We start from the raw sequence: 12181 nt of genomic DNA on the forward strand, positions 1-12181 counted from the left end.
GTTCAGGTCTGAGCGGCATCCACATACCTGCAGGAGAGAAGCTTGAATTTAAGGTTGAGAAGGAGATTTTGATTATTACCGTGCTTAAACATAAATACAGATCTGAGCCTTTTTTGTAAGGACTAAAAGTGACTATAGGAGTGGCTGTTACCTAAGAGAGACTAGAAAATTCATAGGGCCTGAGTTTTCATTTAGCGGTGGAGGAAGACACACTGGCTGCATTCATGTGGAAAAATGTAGAAGAGCAGCGGGGAGGATACGCATGTAGCTGTTCATGGGGTTACCTCTTTTTTTTTTTTTTTTAATATTTTTATTTATTTCTAGGAGAGAGAGAGAGACAGCGTGAGCAGGGGAGGGTCAGAGAGAGAGGGAGTCACAGACTGAAACAGGCTCCAGGCTCTGAGCTGGCAGTCAGCACAGAGCCCGACGCGGGGCTCCAACCCACGAACCGCGAGATCATGACCTAAGCGAAAGTCGGACGCTCAACCGACTAAGCCACCCAGGCGCCCCCATGGGGTTACCTCTTGAAGGTAGAATTGGAGATGCAGGGAATGGAGGTAACTTCACATTTTACTATGGGTGTTTCCCTCCTAAAATGGCAAAGTTTGAATTAATTTTATGTTTTTATCTTTGCATTTTCAAAATCAAACATATTTTTTTACATTTTTTAAATGTTTACTTATTTTTGAGAGAGACAGAGAGAGTGCAAGCAAGGGAGAGGCAGAGAGAGAGGGAGACAGAGAATCTGAAGCAGGCTCCAGGCTGTGAGCTGTCAACACAGAGCCTGATGTGGAACTTGAACCCATGAACCAGGAGATCATGACCTGAGCTGAAGTCGGATGCTTAACTGACTGAGCCACCCAGACGTCCCTAAAATTGAACACATTTTAAGTTCTTATGCATGTCTATTTATTCAAATCAACAAGCATTGTACACACATAGTGTAAATACGTGGGTGTGATTTCAGAACTAAAGGCGTCATATTCCTGGTATGCATAATGACTATTGAAAGACTCATTTGTTAAAAAAAAAAAAAAAAATTGGTGTGACCAGTGCTGATTGTTTCCAAAACAGCCACTTGTATCAGTGACCTCTGTCCAGGCATTCCTCCTCCTTAGCTGTTGGTATCTCTAGTTTGTACCAGAAGGAAACACTGCGTCTGGTTTCACTATGAAATTCATGGAGCTCTCTGCTTGAAATAATATAAAAGACCTTTATTATTCAACCTGTGCATTCATCTATGCACCCACCTCTCCTTAGGGAAATGCTTGAAAATGGAATTTTCGTGGCCTTCTCTCCCATTTGACTTTTCTTCCTTCTACCCTCCCTTTTCTCCATCCCTGTCCCGGTATCTATTAGTGATCTCTTTCAATAACACTGTTCTGGCTGCATTGAAAGTGCTTTTTAATGTAGGAGATGTACTTCAGGCATAACACCGGGTCACTTTCTGAGTAACATTTTATGGGATTGATTAAACTTTAGCACCATAACTGTTGACTTTACAGGCCAGAAAAGAGACTCAGAGTGTTACGCTCTGGACAATTTGTGCCTCGCAATTTTGAAAAATCAAACAGAGATAAGGGTTTAATGTGTCTGAAAAAAGAGGCTGTCATCTATTTTTAAGTCTTCTATATTTAAAAGACCCCAACATTTAAAATGAAGTAATAGCTTCTACACTAATGAAGTTAAGTTACAGTAAATAACTGTATATAAAAGAAGGTTGACTTTTTAACTGTAGGGATGGCATTAAAGATTTAAGTTGGCCTCTTCATTGCTCCAAACTGAACTGTTTAATTTTACCTCTTTTGCTGCTGGAAAATGAAGGTACATTTGCTCTTGGTGGAATTTTCAAGGTTGTGAGATAAGACATAGTAATCTTTTTATTAGAGAAACATATTTTTTTGGGTTAAAATGCGGTGGAATCAGGGACTACAAGCAAACACAATTTTTTTCCATCTGTTTGGGGCTTGGAAATTCAAATCGTTGACTTTATCTGCACACCAAGGTGTATTGCCAGTGGCTCAGTGAGGCGGTTCCTAGTGAGCAGAAACATACTCTGGAAACAAACAAACCTAAATAGGAAGAAAAAGAATTCTTATTAATTCATTGGGTTGGCTTTGTACTGTGTCAGCTTAGCTATGTCTCCCAGAATTTGCTTCCGTCTATGGCTCTGGATTAGGGTTGACCAGCAGGAAGATACGGGTGAGAGCTGTGGGCCAAGTAGCCATTGCACTTGGAAAGTCACCTACATTGCTACTCATCTGCTGGACAGGGCTGGATAGATAGCTGATCTGTTGTCTCTCTTCCTCAGTGCGGGGCAGCTGCTGGGCCCAGAGCTCCTCCAGCTCTGACTTTATGAGCAACTTCAGCTTCTCTGAATCCTAGGCCAGGCACACGTGCGCCTCAGAGGTGGATGGCACCAACTTTTTCTGCCAGTCACCTTCGTTGTTGGGGTTTCGTGCGATGATTGTGAGGTCCAGGTTCCAGCTTGTCCTTGTTTTCCCCAAAGTTTGCATCTAGCTTCCCTTCCCGACTGCCTACTAACCTACAGTGACTTCGGACTCCCCACCAGATACAGAGCTTACAGCCTTCCAGAAGCCACTTTGTCTTGATAGAATTCATGTTGTTCATCTTGAATCATGGTTTGTCTGAAAAAAAATATTTCCATCTCAATTAATGTAATTTTTCAGCTCTTATTTCTTTTTCAATTTCACCTTCCCCACTAGACTTTAAGAGAATATAGCATAAAAAACCTGGTGAATAATTTTTTTCCTAATATATACTATCTGATTAAACTTTGCAATAAGAGTAGAGCAATCTGAACTTGGTATATTAAATGATTTGCAAATTGCAATGTGCTGCACTTTTCAGTTACATGCCTACGTAAAATAAATCAACTTTTGTCTTATCAGCATTGGAGAATTTTTCATGTGTGATCATTGTATTTTAAAGTTGGCAATATTCACACTGTCTTTTTAAATAAAGGTGATATTACTAACTTTTCTTCAGGAAGGCTTATGCCTGAGTTGTTGGGATACTTTTTCTGTTTTTGTTTTTGCTTAAAGTATAGTTCCCAGCATGGAAGGAAACATTTACTAAGTGGTAGCTATTAGTATTACAATGATATAACTTAAAAACTCTAAAATTTGTTTCAATTGATCACACACACACGCACACACACACCCTCCCTTAATATTATTTTTTTGTTTGGGAGTGTGACTTACCTGGCATAGATAGTGAGATTGCTATTGAGATAATTTTTGTAGCAAGAACTGCTTTCATTTATATGAAGGAATGAGGGATGTGTATATGTTTGTGCACATGCACACACACAAACACTCATATGTTACTTTAACTTGTAGATTCAGTCATTGTACAATTTACTTTGTATCTCTGTGTCTCTCAAGTGCAAGTTTAAATTCTAACCTTGGCAAGGGATTTTCAACTTGTCCTTTCAAGAAGTCCTACCATTAGCTAGCAAGCTGCTAATACTTTTGTTTGTTTAGCAAACTTTATGTACTCTTGTGGATATATACAAATGCATACATACACATATATGTATATGTATACATATACATATACAGACACATACGTGCATGCAGTTGCATAATGTGAATAAAAAATGTAGTATATATGGTCTGCAGTCCACAGATCAGTATCAACCAGAATATCTTATAGACTTATCCCATCCCGTGATTTTTCTATGAAGCTTACTATGGTTTCCATAAGAGTGACACAGATCTAGTGGTGACAAGCCATCTCCTTTCTGTCCTTGTTTGTCATTCTATATACTCAAGGACTCAATGGCCACATCCTTTATTCTTCCTTTCCATTTCTTTACATTCTAGACCCCCATCTCTTTCAGCATTTCTATCAAGCTTCTACTGCTTTAGATAAGTGAAAAATTAGTTGTCTCTTCCCAAATGGCTGGAGACCCCTGGTATAAATTCATACAGATGTAAATATCTATGCAGATTTTCTGAAGCAAACCCTTCTTACTCCACTGCACTTGCAAATTTCCCAAATACTGTTATGATAATACTAGGTGATTTATTTTACATAAGGATGCATCTGAAGGGTGCAGCACATTGTGATTTGCAAACCATTTAACTTGCTAAGATCAGATTGTTCTGCTTTATCTGCAAAGTTTACCCACAAGGAATTTAATATAAAGGCTTTTATTCTTGTTGTTTCATGTATTACTTTCCTGAGATCTGATGGATGAGTTTGAAATGGGTGCATGGGGGAGGAGAGAAGGAAATTAGCCACTCTGCATCTTCTATGGAAAAGCAACTCCTAACCCTCCGTTTGCCTCAAGACTGTTCAGAGTATTCAAGGACTCATAGGAGAATGACAGCACAGTCTTGTAGGGATACATTATTACTCAGATGTCAGGTGAATGGGCATAGGCCCAGCAAACATGAATCAGAATATTATTTCTCTAGCTCATATTATTACCTTGAAACTCATACAAAGAGTCAGTGACTGAGTGCCAGCGCCCTTGCTAAGAGTAAAGAAGTGATTCCATTTGTTCCCCTCTTGACTGCAGATGCTCGTTGCATGGTGGAATTATACCAGGGACTCATGCGACTAAGACTGGTGCCCTGCTGAGTTTCTAACTTGTGTGATTTGGGGCATATTACTTGACTTTTTGGATCCCTCATGTGTAAAACGAGTAGGGGAATCAACATGACTTCTAATGTCCTCCTAGCTCTTAAATTTTATGACTGTCTTATGTGTCAGCTCCCTTTATTTTCCTTCCTTCCTGAACTATGATTTCCCTTCCCTTATATCCTTTCATGATAGCCTTTTAATTATTTATTTTAACATGTGCATTCTTTATTCTGGTGGACAACTCATTTTCTTTCCCTTTATACATTTAATTAAATATTTACTGAGCTCCTACAATGTGCCAAGGTCTGAGATATAAATACTGAAGAAGACAGTGAAGGAGGAATCTCATCAAAGAAGAAATAATGAAGACAAAAAAGATTAAGATATTTTATTTGGTAGTGTGATGTTCTAGGAATGAGGAAGTACATGGTATCATGGGATCAAATAGTTGAAGGGACAAGGGAGTTTGCTTTTGGAGATTAGGAAAGAGATCTTGAGATGTGGCATTTAAGTGCAGGCTTAAAAGTTTAGGAGATAATTAAACAAATGGAAGATATTTAGGAGGTCAATAGACAAGGCTTGGTGGTTGAAGTTATAGGGGGTGGTAAGAAAGAAAGAAAAAATAATACTCAAGTTGCTGACTGGCCATGGCTAGTAGTAAGTTTGGGAAAAGAGAAAAAGGAAAGGCAGTGAGTAGGTTGAAAGTCTTTCTCAGAGGCTGATTCAATTAGAAAGCTGTTTAATGATAACAATATTTCAAATTTGAGTGATGCTTTTCAGAGGAGGACACGTCCATGTACATTTTCTCATTTAAGCCTCGTAACAACCTAGAAGGTTAACATTATTATTCCTAAGATGTTAAGAAAAGTTTTCAAAATTTGGAAGTAGGTGAAAAGATGGCCACATGTCCTTTCCATGTCTCAGTGTCTAACAGAATTACTTGATTCTCCTGGGGTTGGTATCTTTGGCTTACTGTCTACTATTTTACTGTTGATTAGGATATTTTGTAAACCTTGAAGGGTAGATATTAACTGGTAAAAAGCAAATAGAGATGCAAATCATTCTTTTTTTAAAAATGTTTTATTTATTTTTGAGTGAGAGATAGAGACAGCGTGAACTGGGGAGGATCAGAGAGAGAGAGAAACAGATTCCGAAGACAGGCTGAGCTGTCAGCACAGAGCCAGACACAGGGATCGAACCCACGAACTGTGAGATCATGACCTGAGCTGAAGTCAGACGCTCAACTGACTGAGCCACCCAGGCGCCCCGAGATGCAAATCATTCTTAGCTGGAAGAATAAGAATTTGTCTGATGTAAAAGTGAACTCCAAAGGTTTTATTGTTCTCTGAGACAGTAACTAGTTGTGTATTTTACTCCTTTTTGGCATGTACTTTAGCAATTTTATTCCAGTGAACTTTACTTCTGTCTCTTCTATCATTTTTTTAAAAAAGTTTATTTATTTTGAGAAAGAGAGAAAGGGAGAGCATGCACACACATGGCACAAGCAGGGGAAGGGCAGAGAAGGGAGAGACAGAATCCCGAACATGTTCCGTGCTGCCAGCACAGAGACCAAGGCAGGGTGTTGAGCAGAGCTCCATGCGGGGCTCGACTTCACAAAGTGTGAGATCATGACCCAAGCCCAGATCAAGAGTCTGAAGCTCAACTGACTGAACCCAGGCACCCCTCTTCTATCATTTTTTGAAATAACTTCAGTATCCTGCTCGTTTCTTCATTAGTGAGTCTTTGACATGTATTCATTATATATTCATATAAGAGCAATATTTATAGTTTTTTAAAAATGTTCCTTTGAAAGAGATGAAACAAAAAAAGTCTTGAGTGATTAAGTGATTTGCTCAAACTCATTGATCAGGAACTTGAACTTAGACTTTATGGTTCTAAATCTGGTATATTTTATGATACATATGATACCAAAGGGGAATTCTCTTTGCTATGTTTTTGTTTTAATTAAGAATAGGCATACTTATAGAAAAGGAGCAAGCATGTCAATTTCTGTTTTTTTTTAACTTTTAAAAAATTTATATATTGTTTAATTTACATCCAAGTTAGAGTGTAGTGCAACAATGATTTCAGGAGTAGATTTCTTAATGCCCCTTACCCATTTAGACCATCCCACCACCTCATACAACCCATCCAGCAACCCTCTGTTTGTTCTCTATGTTTAAGAGTCTTTTATGTTTTGTCCCCCTCCCTGTTTTTATATTATTTTTGCTTCCCTTCCCTTATGTTCATCTGTTTGCATCTTAAATTCCTCATATGAGTGAAGTCATATAATATTTGTCTTTCTCTCACTAATTTTGCTTAGCATAATACCCTCCAGTTTCACCCACGTAGTTGCAAATGGCACAATTTCATTCTTTCTGGTTGCTGAGTACCATTCCATTGTATATATATCCCACATCTGTTGACAGACATTTGGGCTCTTTCCATACTTTTGCTATTGTCAATAGTGCTGCTGTAAACACTGGGGTGCATGTGCCCATTCGAAACAGCATACCTGTATCCTCTGGATAAATACCTAGTAAGGCAATTGCTGAGTCATAGGGTAGTTCTATTTTTAATGGTTTGAGGAATCTCCATACGGTTTTCCAGAGTGGCTGTATTAGTTTGCATTCCCATCAAGTTCTGTTTATCCACTCATTTAATCTTTATACAACCCAGAGGATTATAATTTCTTACTCACATACAAGGGAACTCACAGCAGAGGGGTTATATTACTTACTTATTAGAGTGCAAGAACTAAAACTTGAAATTTTGTCTAGATTAAAATCCATTCTCTTAAGAGGAGTGCTAGTATCTCCTTGCTTGGATATCACACTTTTTTAAAAGATTCTTTTTAATGTTTACTTCTTTTTGAGAGAGAGACACAGAGTGTGAGTAGAGGAGGCACAGAAAGAGAGGGTGACAGAATCCCAAGCAGGCTCCAGGCTCTGAGCTGTCTGCATAGAGACCGATGTGGGGCTTGAACCCACAAACTGTGAGATCATGACCTGAACCAAAGTCAGATGCTTAACCAACTGAGCCACACAGGCGCCCCAGATATCACGCTGTCAATTACAACCTAAAATGGAACCTGGACTCCTGGTTCAAGATGGCAGAGAGCACACACTCATTTATTCTCTTTCCTTCTGTAGCTTCCATTAAAACAGGAGAATAAAAAGGGTCTAAACTCTACAATAACAGAGGGAATAGGGAATGCAGTGAAGAACAGAATGGAGTAGGGTTTTTTTAATCATAAAAATTTTAATCATGTTCTTATGTCCTAGCTAATATTGTAGCCACATGCCTTTATTCCTTTGATAAAAATATCACAAATATAATGTAAGCTTTTCTATAATTAAGTCAAAGCGTTGACTCACACTGAGATTTAGTCAACTCTAATTCTTATGTCTTTTGTTTATTCATTTTAATTTTTAATTGTGATAAAAAACATGCAAACATTAAATTTACCATCTAAACCATTGTTTAGCTCAGTTCAGTTAAGTATATTCACACTGTTGTACAACAGGTCTCTAGAATTTTTCATCTTGCTGCTCTAACTCTTATATCCACTGAACACCACCTCCCCATTTCCTTCTCCCCCCATCCCTTGTGACCACTATTCTACTTGCAGTTTTTACAAGTTTGACCACATTAGATATCTCATATGAGTGAAATTATACAGTGTTTATCTTTTTGTGACTGGTTTATTTTATTTGGCAGAATGTCCCCGAGATGCATTAATCCTTATATTTTGTGCTTAGAATTTTTCTTTTTTTATGTTTATTTATTTATTTATTTAGAGAGAGTGCATGCGTGTGAGCGGAAGAGGGACAGAGAGGGAGAGACAGAATCCTAAGCAGACTCCACGCTATTAGCGCAAGGGCTCGGACTCAACAAATGGTGAGATCATGACCTGAGCTGAAATGAAGAGTTGGACACTTAATTGACTGAGCCACCCAGGTACCTCTAGAATGTTTCAGTTAGATCAGAATTTTCCTATTTAAAAAAAAATAATATTTATTTATTTTTGAGATGGGGGAGGGGTAGAAGGGGGGGGACAGAGGATACAAAGTTGGCCCTGTGAGCCTGATGTGGGGCTTGAACTCATGAACTGTGAGATCATGACCTGAGCTGATATCAGATGCTCAACCAACTGAGCCACCCCGGCCTTTTATTCATTTACACATATGACTTTCATTAGAACAATATTTTCTTCCTGATTTCAGAAAACAATATAGGTTCTTTGTAGAACATTTGAAGATTAGGGTAAGTATAAAGAAGAATAAAAATATTGACTCATAATTCTACAACTCAGGCAACAACCTTTGTACCATGGTATATATTTCTTTTCCGTCTTTGTCTAAAAATGTTTTTGAACATAGTGGGATCCTAGTGTATATAGAAATGTATATTCTTTTCCCTTCTAACATTGTGGTATACTCTATTAGTTTGCTAGCGCTGCCATAATAAAATATCAGACTGGAGGGCTTAAACAATAGAAATTTATTTTCTCACAGCTCTGGAGGCTGGAAGTCCCAGATCAACCAGCAGAGTCGGTCCCTCCTGAGGCCTCTCTCCTTACCACCTCTTGACATGGTCATCCCCCTGTGCACCAGGACACATTCCTGGTGTCCCTTTTGTGTGTGTCTTAATTTCTCCTTTAAAGAAAGACAGTAGCCAGATTGGATTAGGGCCCAATCCAATGGCCTCATTTTAATTTAATTACCTTTTTATATGCCCGGCTCCAAATACAATTACACTCTGACGTATTGGGGGTGACAGCTTCAGCATACAAATTTTGGAAGAGACATAATTCATCTGTAACACATATTTACCTACGTATTAAGAATCTCACTGTAATTACTATTCTATTGTGTGGCTGATATTCTTTTATTAAATATTTATTATGTTAAATTATTAGACTTTAATACTTTCAGACTTTAAAAAGTTAGTCCCTTTGATTTGGATTATTTTCTTAGGATTTCATCCTAAAGTAGAATTACAGGATCAAAGAGCAAAAACATAGCCCAGACTCCTCAGTCATATTACCAACTTTCTTTGAAGAAATGCTGAACCAATTTAAACTTTCGCCTTTGAAACTACCCATTTCACTAAGTTTTCATAAATATTCGACTTTCTTATTTTAAAATAATTACTAAATTATCAGGAAGAAGAGATATAGCATTTTAATTTTATTTTTTGATGATTAGTAAAGCTTGTTTTTCAATATTTGTTATTTGATTTTTTTATTTTTTCTTACACATTCTCCATTAGTATTATTTGCTCATTTACTGTGATCTTAATTTTTTCAATTAATTTGTTGGCGAAATTTTTATTTTTCAAGGACTTTGACCTATTGTCTGTAATATTTTCCGCAAATATTTCTCTGTTTTTTGTTTGCTTTTTAATTTTTCTTTTTTGCCATTTAGGTCCTTTCTAATTTATATTGGAAAGACATAAAACATGTTTTATGTTATTTTCAATTTCAACTATTTTTTTAATGCTTTCTTCTATTTCTTTTATTCTTAGAAAGTCTTTCTTCATAAAGAAATTAGAAAAATACCTATATTTCTCTAATTTCTTATGACTTGGACTATGGAACCTTCCCAGAAATTCCTTTGGGGCACAGTATGAATTGCTCTAGACTTACTCTTTGAAACAATAGACTCCCAGGAGCATCATATTTTTAAAAGGCTGTTTTTTGCTCCTGAATAATGAAGTCCTGATTAATGATTAATTATTCACATATCATAGCTTACTGTTTTCAATTGATCTAACGATTCTCAAGTCAGTACCACGAAGTTTATTTATTATAGCTTTACAATTTGTTTTAATATTTGATGGGACTGCTACTCCTTCATGGTGTCTATTTTTAAAATGGAATTTTTCTTCCTTCACTCTTCCAAATGAATTTAGATATTTTTAAGTTAAAAAAATCTGATTAAGATTTTATTTTATTATTTTTTTAAAAATATTTTTATTTATTTCTAGGAGAGAGNATTTTAATTAGAATTTTATTAATATTCAGGAACGTCATATCTTTTTACCTGCCCAACCATTAAAAAAAGAGACAAACTGTTGGTCAAATTTTACTGGATTTTTCCTGCCCTTTCTTTTTATTTTTTCCCCTATTTTATTTTTAATTTTATATCTTTTATAATTATGCAGAAATTTAAAAACATATTTTCAGAGTGATTTTTCTAGACACCTAGAAAAACATTCAATTTCTGTAACTTCGTGTTGTATTACCACTTTTATTAATTTTTACAACTGATTCTAATAGTTTGACTCTTGGACTTTCTGGAGGTATCTAATCATATAGTAAGGATGACAACCTTCTATCTGTCTTTTGTACCTTTCTATTCATTGATAATGCATCATTTAATTGGCTAGAACTAAGTCTAGAACTTTTTTGTTGAATATTCAATGATAATTGTGTTACTCCTGCATTTCATGGGACTTCTTTTATTAGATCGCTGTTTAGTTTAAGGATGGATTGTGGGCTGCAGTGGACTGGATGTGGATGTCAGGCTTTACATTTATTTTTAATACATTTTATCTTCTTGTGTCTGGCCCGTGAGCCAGTTCTTAGCTTACTTCAAGGTGGTGAGGCAGGCAGCCCGGTGCAGTGTTAGCCCTGCTTGTTGGTCCTGGCCACTTACAGCCACAGAGATACGCCTTCTTTGAAGAAGATACTATTGAACACCCAGGTCCCTGTACTTGCACTCCTGCATACTAGCTTCCTTCTGTTACTCAGTTAACACTGTTCAACCGCTATGAATCATGCATATTCTACTTCATTCAGCTCACATTTCTCTGTCTTGAACACAAAGATCTGAGACATCGTATTAAACGCTCTGATGAAATCAAGCTAGAATAAGCTTCTGGCACCCTCCTGCTTACCATTCTAGTAATCCCAGAGGAAATGAGGCTAGTCCAGTTTATTCAAGTGAGCCCCATTTTCATTTCCCAACGCTCACTAGCCCATCTAAAATCATCCTGAGGTTCAGTGTGAAATGTTTCTTGAATCCACTTTTCATTTCTTCTGAGAATATGGACATTTGCTCCCGTTTGGTCTTTGGGAACCTTTCCCTTTTTCAAGATTTTGACTGTGGTGATGGGATCACTATGGCAATCTTTTTAATACTCTGTCTGAAATGTAATTATTTTGGGTCCTGAAACGTAACTTTGCTTAAAACTGCTGGCCTTGTCCCTAATGTCCTCTACCTTTCTTGGGCTTTCATGTCTCTTAAACCACATTGGCGGTTCCCTCTCCAGAGTGAAGGTCATGCTCCAGATAGAGAAGATTGAAACAAAATAGGCATTGACTCGTTCTGACTCCACACAGTGAGTTGGTCATGATGTTTTCTTTGTTCTTGAGACAACAAGCACAATTTAAAAAGGTACGTTTTGCTTACAGAATTTTCCCCTATCTTCAACCCATTCTGTATTTTAGCTCTCAAAACAATATTCTGATAGCTTTGTGTATTTAGAAAACTTTGTTCTAGATTACGTGTCCTCTTTTTATTTTCATTTCTTGTACATGAAATTATAAACCTCCTTATTA

This window comes from Crocuta crocuta, unplaced genomic scaffold, assembly GCF_008692635.1.
Source record: "Crocuta crocuta isolate KB4526 unplaced genomic scaffold, BGI_CrCroc_1.0 scaffold237, whole genome shotgun sequence".
Taxonomy (NCBI): domain Eukaryota; kingdom Metazoa; phylum Chordata; class Mammalia; order Carnivora; family Hyaenidae; genus Crocuta; species Crocuta crocuta.